Here is a 10,561-nt window from a genome sequence, read left to right as displayed (position 1 = left end):
TATTTTATGAGAGAGGGAAATTAGGAGCTGAACTGAACTGAACTGATTGGACCTGAACTGAACTGAAATTAAGTAAATGTGAACATGCCCTAAATAAGTCATACGATAACAGACGGTGAAAGGATGATAGGTTCCTTTAGAAGCTCGAGCTCAATTTTCATGAGAGACATGTGTGATAGGAGAGGGGATTAAAAGGGGTAATATAGGTTGTGCTCTTCATTCAACACTTGAGTAGTCCAGTATACCTCTTAATATATTTATTTGTTCAACTATAATGATACACAACTTTGAACTCTTGTCAAAATTAATCACAACAATCATGAATGAATGATGAATTTGATCGATCTCTTGCAACCATAAACATTACATACAAGTATTGAACATTTGTGAACTCTTCTCAACCCTACCAACAAAAAAGGAAAATAAAAATAAAATCATGCATAATTGCATATCTATAGTATTTGTTATATCCATTTTTAATTGGTCGAAAAGCCCTCTCTAAAAGGAGTGGAGAATAGAAACCTTTACGGAGATTAGCAGGACCCATACCTTTTCATGTACTCCATGTACTTATTTTATGCTCATTTCAAAAAAATGTAACACAAGTTTACGTGAGTTATTTTCTCAGCAGGCATATAATTAATCTTTCTCATAAAAATTAAAGAGAGGAATACGTTAAAAGGTCTAATGAATCACATAAAAGATGTGTTCTCTGTACCTTTAAATTTCTAAACTTCATAATTAAAGCTTATATATTAGTCCTGACTTTTACCTTAATTGTGTAATAAATAATTGTAAGAATGTATGTGACAATGATAAAGAGGTAATTATTGAATGAAGTACAGACAGACTACTTACAAAAGTATAAATTATACTATAGAATCACAACTATAAGTCATACGGAAATTGTACAACGAATAAAGCATAACTAATTAAATATGAATTGGTTGAGGGTCGATTTTTATTACAGGTTGCATTGTATCAAGGAGTACTGACTGTTGAGTACTTGTATATTTATGCCACACAAAACCAAATTGACAATGCACATATATGACATAATTTAGCACAACTACATAAATTACATGGATACCCAATCATGACTCGATTTGATACTTTGAAATACGTACACAATATGAGATTATATGGGAATAATGGGTCAATCACATGTCGGATTTTTCACTTCTCAATGAAGCCCATCCGAAGTTTCAAATATTTAACAATGAAAACTCCCAACTACTAAACAAACACCAACTTTCTTTACGGTTTGAGAAAGAGATTAAAAGTAAAAATCAGGCCATTAAACCTAAGCCAATTTTTTGTAAAAAATAAAAAATGCTTGAAATAATCTTTGAGACTTCCCACGACCAAGTTTACATCAAACAAACCAGAAAACAAACATCATGGGATTCAAATAAAAATACTCCATGTTGAAGTGCATCTTTCATTAAAATCCTGAAAGTACATTTGAGAACATGCAATAAATGGCACTCACTTTACTCCTCACAAAGCTTTTAATAATGTCATCAAAACATCAGAAATTCCAAATTCTATTTACTTTCATTTTTCTGATTTGTCCAAATAATTAAACAACCTTTTAAGACATCATCATCAACATATCATGAACTCACATTTACATGAATATCATTAGTAACAGTAGACGGTATCATTAACTTTTAATTTCACTCAGAATATAATAATATATAAATATTTATAAGTATTTAATTACACTTAGAATTATTTGCACTCACTTTATTGAAACTGCAATGATTACTATTGAAAAATGCACCCTAACTCTGAGTAACTCATACCACCTTTTAATTTTTGTTTTTTAATTTTTTTTTTTTTAAAAAAACAGGTACTGAGTTTCTTGAACATGGTAAAAAATAAAAATAAAAATAAAAATGGGAGTATAACCCTAGTGAAAAAAAAACTCAAAAAAAAAAAAAAAAAAATCTAAAATATAATAGAGAATAAAATAAACAATTGTTAGAATCATCCGGTAAATTGGTAAATCAGTTGGTTCATTTTAATCGAAGGTTGTCTTAGGTCAAACTAGAAATACCACAACTTTTGTTGGGAGAGATCGATTTTCCCTAATTTTAATCATAGTTTAAGCCTCAATCCGCCGTCAGCTGCAGTGGGTAAGTCTAATTCAACTTAAATCCGGATTAGTCGAAACCTCTTTGTATTATCGGGTGACTTGCTATTTAAAAATAGAAAAATAAACTTTATACAACACATTCATTCATTCATTTTCTCTCTCTTTCTTAAAATCAAACTTCTCCATAACTTTTCACCCAAGCAATATATATCCTCTGATCCCTCAGTCTTTCTACAAACCTCTTTTGTCCCTTCCTTTTTTCTACAACTCCCTCTCTCTCTAACATAAACTTCTCTCTAAAATAAAACCCTCTACTCCAAACAATAAAAATAACTAATAAATTCTTGTTAAAACTCTTCCGAAATTATTTCCAAACATTCATAAAATGGAATCACAACAACAACAAGATGAGATGAACATGAACTTAAACTGTGGAAAAATGAGTAATAATAACACTACTAATACAAGCAACAACTACCTTTGTAGGCAAAGTAGCACAAGATGGACACCAACAACAGAGCAAATTAAGCTTCTTAAGGAGCTTTACTACATCAACGGAGTTCGGTCTCCAACTGCTGATCAGATTCAGAGCATTTGTGCTCGGCTAAGGCGGTATGGCAAGATCGAAGGCAAGAACGTCTTCTATTGGTTTCAGAATCATAAGGCTAGGGAGAGACAGAAGAAGAGGCTTACTCCTACCTCCCCTACTACTAATAACCCTACTAATAATACTATTACTACTAATAATAGTAATAATGTTGGTAGAAATAATAATTTCGTCAGAAATGGCGGTCTTACTTGGAAACAAGATCATCAGGATATTACTCTTCATGCTAATAAGTACCCTTGCACCATTAATAATCCTGGTAAATATTTTTACAATTTTTTTTTTTTTTTTTTTTGAAGGTGTGTAAATTTGTAAGAAAATGTTTTAACTAGATGTATAATGTTCATTTTGAAGCATTTTTGTTGCTGTTTTTGTAATTTTGTAGTTAATTTATTTTTGTGTGAAAAATAGTTTAGTTGATATATTTGGGTGTTTTGTGAAATATTGTTGCAGGGGTTACATGTTCGAGCTCATCAAATGGACATGTGATTCCTGGTGGAGGACAATTGATGGGGGGTTTTGGGTATGGAGCTGTTAACATGGAGAATAAGTTTAGGGTAAGTACACTTATAACCTCTTTTAATTTGCCCTAAACCTCCTTGTTAATACTACAAGTATTAATTAATTATTAGCTACTTCAATTTCTTATACTATATGTGCATATAAGTACAAGTATTTTAAAGTACTTTAAGCTTTGGTCCATATTCATCCTGCAAAATCTAAACCGAAATCTTAACAGTTCTTTCGATCAGCTAACAAGTATGATCATATTCTTTCAGTCTAATCTTTTGAATTATACCGGGATTTTAATCATAATAGATATGAATAAAATGGAGGAAAATTGAAAAAGGGTACTAGTACAATAATGTTAATTATAGTATAAGACATGTAATGTTGGCTTGTTTTGTGTTGATACTGAAAATTAATAACCTAAATTGGATACTAGACTATAGCTTAATAGAATAGTACTATGCTCTATATATTTTTTTTTCTGATCACTATATATAAATTTTTTGACTGGAAAATATTATTTTCAGGACTGTTCAATATCAGGAGGTATTTTTAATGGAGGAAATCATGTGAACCAGTGGACTGCAGTTGGAGCTAATTACAATCCATATGCACCAGCATCTTACGCAAATTTACTGGACAAGATATCAACCATCGACGAAGATCCTTACATTGACCAAGATCATTATGGGACAGAAACACCAGAGATAGAGACCCTTCCTCTCTTCCCTATGCACAATGAAGAGCTTGATCACGATCACGACCACAACCACGGCTTCTACACCATTAAGCCTCCATCAGACGGTGGGTATTACACCGGTGGATACCGATGGTCGAATGGTAGCGGTGGCAATACCTCCCTTGAGCTTAGCCTCAACTCCTACGGTTATGGCTATTATTCACCAAATATCTAATTAGTAGTATTAAATATCTAATTAGTAGTATTATGACTACTCTAAATAGAGTGTTCGTTGTAGACTTGTAGGTCTTTAACTGTCTAATCTTAATTAGTTATTATTATTGTAAGTTTTAGTTAGTCAGTTAATTAGTTAGTCTGATGCTAATTATCATAATCACTATATCATTGTCATATATTAGTAAGCTAAGAGTAGTTTAGCTAGGTAGTGGTCTTTAATTATGAGGGTGTACGTTTCCTTGTAATGTTGCCCTTTCAAACAAGACCCTAGTATTCTTATAACTAATGATTAAGCGACACGCTGCCGCGTAATTAGGATGTACTTAAATTTCTAATCATAATCCAAGTGAGTATATTACATAGTGGTAATCTAATTTACTACCTCGCACATAAATAATTAATGGAGTTATGATCTTATGGTAATCTAATTTACTAGCTCGCACATAATAATTAACGGAGTTAGTATGTTAATATATTAAATCAAAGAAGAAAGGACATTAGGAATAAGTGAGTGATGGGTCTGTGTATGTGAGTGTCTCTATCTCTTGGTATCTGACTAGAACAGTGCAACAAGAAGTACACATGACCTGTTGTTAAGTCTGTTTCAGAACCTCAAGCATACACAACAGGACTAGCCCTACAAATCCTTCTGCCTCAACAATCAAATAAATAAAACAAAAACAACTCTCTCACTGTCTAATTAATAACAAGATATATGAATATTTGTTGTTATATGTCTTCTTCATACAATAAATGCAAGATAATAAACTAATACTTGTAAAGTTACACAATATATATTTTAATACAAGGAGATTCATTAGCTGCTGTATGATAAAATATATCCACTCACGATATTTTAAATTATATTTTGGCGTAATCAGTATATACATCTAGCTGTACAATAATTTTTTTTTTTTTTAATACCAACCTTATTCTTGATGTTCCTGACTAAAGTTAGTTTAACTAAATATGTGCATATTTTTTCAGATAGATGGTGCAAATTATTCTGTGTTTAATCAATAGAATGTTAAGACACTCAAGTGATGACTCAACCTAATTTAATGCAAGGGCTATTAAGGGTATGAAACCTTTTCGTGTTTTCTTTATGATGTTGTAAGGGAAGTCCAAATTTGTATACTAACGTGTTAGAAAACAAAACATGATGTTTGGGGCACAAAATGTCAAATTTTGTAAACATTGTGAATTTAGTTAAACTTTAGAAATAACTCATAAAATAATGTTGCTTACTTAAGCTAGTTCATCAAAAAATCACTCACAACTCAAAAATTCTCAAAAAAGTTGGTATTGAAAAATGGATTAATGCCCTAGATATCATAATCTTTGGATTTGAACGACCAATAAAAGTGTTACGTACTATTTAAATTTTTATCACTTAAATGTCATATACCACGCACAAGGAGAACAATACTAAGAGGTAAAATTCCATGTATCACTAAAGGATAACATGTAGTCACATAGACACATATAGTCACATGTATAACAAAATATTACTCCGTATATAAAAAAATACTATACGGAGCAAGAAAATTAGATGGTCACATGATCAATTTTCAAATCATATAACACGAGGGAGCCCTAGTTAATACTCAACATAAACAAAAATCGTTTATCTAATGACATTTTTATAAATAAATCTATTAAATATTCCAATCAGCATGACATTTTTATCACAAGATAAATATTTTTTTGTTTATCATGAAGATAAACTTGTATTTTCTCATAACACAAAGACGTAATTCCCTCTTCATGAAGATCCAGGATTATAGTGACAAAAGATACTCATCAACATAATAATTAGGGAAGAAGCAATGCTCCCAGCAAGTCCCAACATGCATGTGTATATAATTCCAGGTTTGTAGGGACTAGACGAGTAAGAAGGTGAACTCGGATATCATCTCGCTTGACATGATCAGACCAGCCAAAACAGCATTTATAATATAAAATTTAAAATAAAAAACTGCAAACACACTAAATTCATGTAGATAGATTCAAATCAAATCACCAAAAGCAGACTAGACTACCAATACATGATACTCCGTATTTGATTTAGCTCCACGTTGTTATTCATATGGCCAGTCAATTGTTTTTGTATATGTTATTTAAATATGTTTAGGGAAAAGTTTATCTTATTAACATGAAAACACTTCAATTTAAAAGGGGTCATATTTATATTTAAATTGGCAAAAGCTAATGAGCGCTCTCGGGACATTAGATAAGAAAATTAAAAAGTGAAAATATTAGAGTAAAATTAACTTTAATTACACTGAACGACGCATAATTTTATCATGCATTCCTAATTTAATATTATTTCAACCAATATAATTATACCTTATCTAATGTCCTGGGCCACTCATTAGCAAGATCCATTTAAATTTATTGAGGAAAAAGTTTAGTTTATTAACATGAAAAAACACCTTAATTTAAAAGGGGCCATATTCTTGCTTACAACTAACCCTATTACACAAAAATTAAGATTTAACATTTCTTAATACAGTAGTACCTTAAGATTCCATCAATTTTTGGATCTAATAAGAGGTGGGTAGCTTTCATTATTTTTAATTAAACTTTTAAAAACAGATCACCTATGTTGGGAGATAGGGAGTTGTTGATGATTTTGGAACAAAATAATCTATCCTTAAGGATGTAAATCAACATCATTAATCACACTTGCATGCATATACATACTAATGTAAACATGTCACAATATCCAGATTTTAAGGTGTGTATCATTCATTTAACTTCTACTTTTATATATACTACCTCCGTTACATATTATTTGCAACAATTAGACATTTTTCCTCTCTATTTTATGTCAAATTGTTGCAAATAATATGTAACGGATGTAGTAAATATAATTAAAAAGAACATTTTTTTTCCATACCGAACTTATTTAAACTTTTTAGAGCCTACTTTAATTTTTATTATTGAACTTGAACAATCTTTTTTTATTTTCCCTTTAAACTTAACTTCTCATAATTTATTCCTCGTGTACAAAGACACTTAAATATAAAACCCCATAATTTCCCCCATATGTTCATACTCAAAGTATATACGTTCCAAAAGTTTTGGTACGTAATCTCTTTCACTTTACGTTGTTTTACATAGTTTTAGACTTGGTGTTGACTCTCAAACCATAACACAATCAATCATTATAATAGTTCAAACGATTAAACATAACTTATATGAAATAAGGATTTATTTAAGTGATTTCATACCCCCCCCCCCCAATATGTTCATACTCAAGGTATATACGTTTCAAGAGTTTTGGTGCGTAACCTTTTTCACTTTACGTTGTTTTACATATTTTTAGACTTGGTGATGACTCTCAAACCATAACACAATCAATCATTATAATTATTCAAACAATTTAACATACTAATTTAATTCTTGAATAATTAGTTACCATATAATATTTAATGTTGGTGTCAAAGACACCTTGAATGCATAATGCGCCACAATTCCTATCTCTCGGTGTTAGAAACACCTTAAGTGCACTAAGGCATCAAAATATAATTTATTTCTCGTGTACAAAGACACTTAAATAGCTCCTTCCTCATGCTTATAGCATCAATAAAGATTATATGAACCATAATAAAATTCTTTTTCAATATTCCAAACCAAATTAAACATTTAGTTTAATTAAACATGCTCATTATCATGCCAATAATAAAAGTGTGGTTCATATACAACATGTCAAATTAACTATTTCCAATCACCAATCCAATAAATAATTTATTTCAACCAATCATGCTTCACAAATAATTCACCAAACCATTCTCAATTCAATCAATCCAATTCATATCACCAATCTCATTTCAATTCAAGTATTCCAACCAATTCCTAGCATGACACTAACTTGAAATCACTTAAATAAATCCTAGCATGTTTCTACACGCTTAATAAATTTCCGAGTACGCGTACGTACCTCAAATAAGCTCTTAAAATAGCTGAGTACACTACAACACTTCCCAAACCAAGTCTCCTACATAAAGGGACAATAGCCCTATATTAATTACCCTAGTATACACAATTTCCAGCAACTTAAACTCATTTTAAACAACTTATAATAATCTGAAAATTATTTTAAAACCCATAATTAGTCTCTCTTTCAATGGGTAATTAAAGCCTTTTATTAAAATCATAATTCTACTACTTTAAATAAAATTCCAGCAATATTACTTGATTAAAACTCCCTTATAAACTTTATTAAAACATACTTTCATGTCCAATTAATCAATAGAATCATTAGATATAAAAAAGCCCCAAATCAATTTGTATAAGAACCCTAAAAATCAAGTCTTTAATAATTTTAAAACCCTAACTTTAAACTCATTAAAATATTAGAATTTAATATAAATACATAATCTGAAATTATAGTTTTTAATACTTGAAACATTATTTTGATACTAATTAAACATCTTTCAAACTCCCTTATAAACTAGTATTATTGAACTTGAACAATCTTTTTTTATTTTCCCTCTAAACTTAACTTCTCATAATTTATTTTACTTTATTTTATCTGCAGTTCCTTTCCTTAATTGAACAAACAAAACAAAGCCTAACTTTATCTTTGAACTATGATAATATTTTCTAATGCATTAGGGTACACATTTGCACATAAAAATATATTCCGTGCTTTGTAAAATTTTTGAAGTTATTACGTAGTATTAAGTAAAATAGGATATTAGAAGACCCATCACACGAGCTAAGAGATCACCTAAGTACCTCACCTAAGTACCTCACATATTTTTTTTTTTTTTATATTTTTATTAAGATTAAGAAAATGACCCAAACTAGATCTCAACCATCACAATATTTTAAATTGTGAGTAAGTAAGATACTTTGAAATAATGGGATGGAATAAGGGGATCCGTTCCTACCTCCAAGTATTCTCACTTGGTGAGATTCAACCCCAACATCTAAGGATTCTATACCTTACACATAATGTAAAAGAAAAACATCAAATTTGGCTCACATATACTCATATACATACAGAAATATAAAAACAAGATAAGATAAAGATATGTGCACGTGGAATAGAGGCTAGAGATGAAAGATAGCACCCCACAAAAAGGTGAATTGGTGGGAAGTGAACCCTAGATACTCATACAATTAGATTCATAGTGTGAATTATTTGTAAATGGAATAATTATTTATACTCCCTCATTTTATTTTATTTTGTGGGTATCAAAGTGGGTACAATTTGATATGATATTTGCCTGCACATTTACAAAATCCAGTCCTACTTGTCCTAATAATTCTTTCAAAAAAGGAGAGAGAAAGAGAAACAAAGAACCTCGAGAAATTCCCCTCCAATGATGAAAGGGAAGAACACATACAACTACAAACATTATTTCAGCCGTTATTCATTAGATAAAAAGGTAACTAAATTTGTGGGTTTTGAAGTTTGTGAACCTTTTTTTCTCTTAGAAATTGCCGCATATTATTAGTCTGTCTGTCTGTCCCATCAATTTTTTTACCATTCCAACTGCTAGAGATTTCCCCTATCCACTAAAGTATCCTCGAATTTCTTAGCTACAATTATTATTATTAGCCCCATATCAAAATTCTCTGTACTTCTAAGGTTACTTAACAGTGAAATTTACCCATTGGTGTTGAATTGAAGTGGAATGAAGTATATGGGTGATGTTACGGGCATTCCTCAACACGACTACGCTCAAACGGAGCAATTACAAAACTTTTACAGAAATACTCAACTTGTAAAATGACTCTAGCAAAGATTTTCTTAATTTAGACATTAGTATCAATATCTTTACGATATTTGATCTTAGGTCTACCTTAAATAAGGTTAAACTTCCTCAGATATTTGTTTGCGAAATATCCACAACTTTAGACTGTAGTGAATGAAATCTATCAACTTATCTTCACATAATACTTCACTTGTCACCACTATTAAATTCCGACCACGACACCAACCACTACGTAACACGTACTCAATTACGAAGTATTTGTTTGTGAGTCTAGGAAGTTAAATACAAATATACATACACCTAAGCCAAATCATTCAAGCTCAATTACGCATATAAATAAAGAATAGGATTATTCAACAAACCCAAAACTGTTCAACACAATTACGTACTTCCAATAGTGAAAAGCAAATGGGGTCACCATGTAATAACATTGAAAGGAGATAGATAGGAAAAAGATGATGATGGTGGTGGGGTCCCAATCAAGAAGATTTTGGATGGATGCCTTTCCTTGATTTGGTTTGACAAAATTTCCAGCTTTTGTTACAAGGAGTGACCCCTAATGTCTTTTAGGGCACTTACTGTTAGAGAGAGAGGAGAGAGAAAGAAGAGAGAGAATAAGGGTAACTAAAAAGACAATAATCCCCTTAGTAGGGGAATTTAGTTGTAGATCCAAAGGAAATCTTGGCTACTTTTTC

The 10,561-nt window shown here is 30.7% G+C and overlaps 1 pseudogene; it reads left to right on the top strand.

The window, feature by feature from the left end:
* The first annotated feature begins 2,486 nt into the window (after window positions 1-2,486).
* Window positions 2,487-4,132, top strand: LOC145564694 (protein WUSCHEL-like; annotated as a pseudogene).
* The last annotated feature ends 6,429 nt before the right edge of the window (window positions 4,133-10,561 follow it).

This window comes from Chenopodium album, chromosome 10 (genome assembly GCF_948465745.1).
Source record: "Chenopodium album chromosome 10, dcCheAlbu1.1, whole genome shotgun sequence".
NCBI lineage: Eukaryota > Viridiplantae > Streptophyta > Magnoliopsida > Caryophyllales > Amaranthaceae > Chenopodium > Chenopodium album.
The sequence above is the reverse complement of the archived record's forward strand: the minus strand, read 5'-3'. Positions and strand labels throughout refer to the sequence as shown.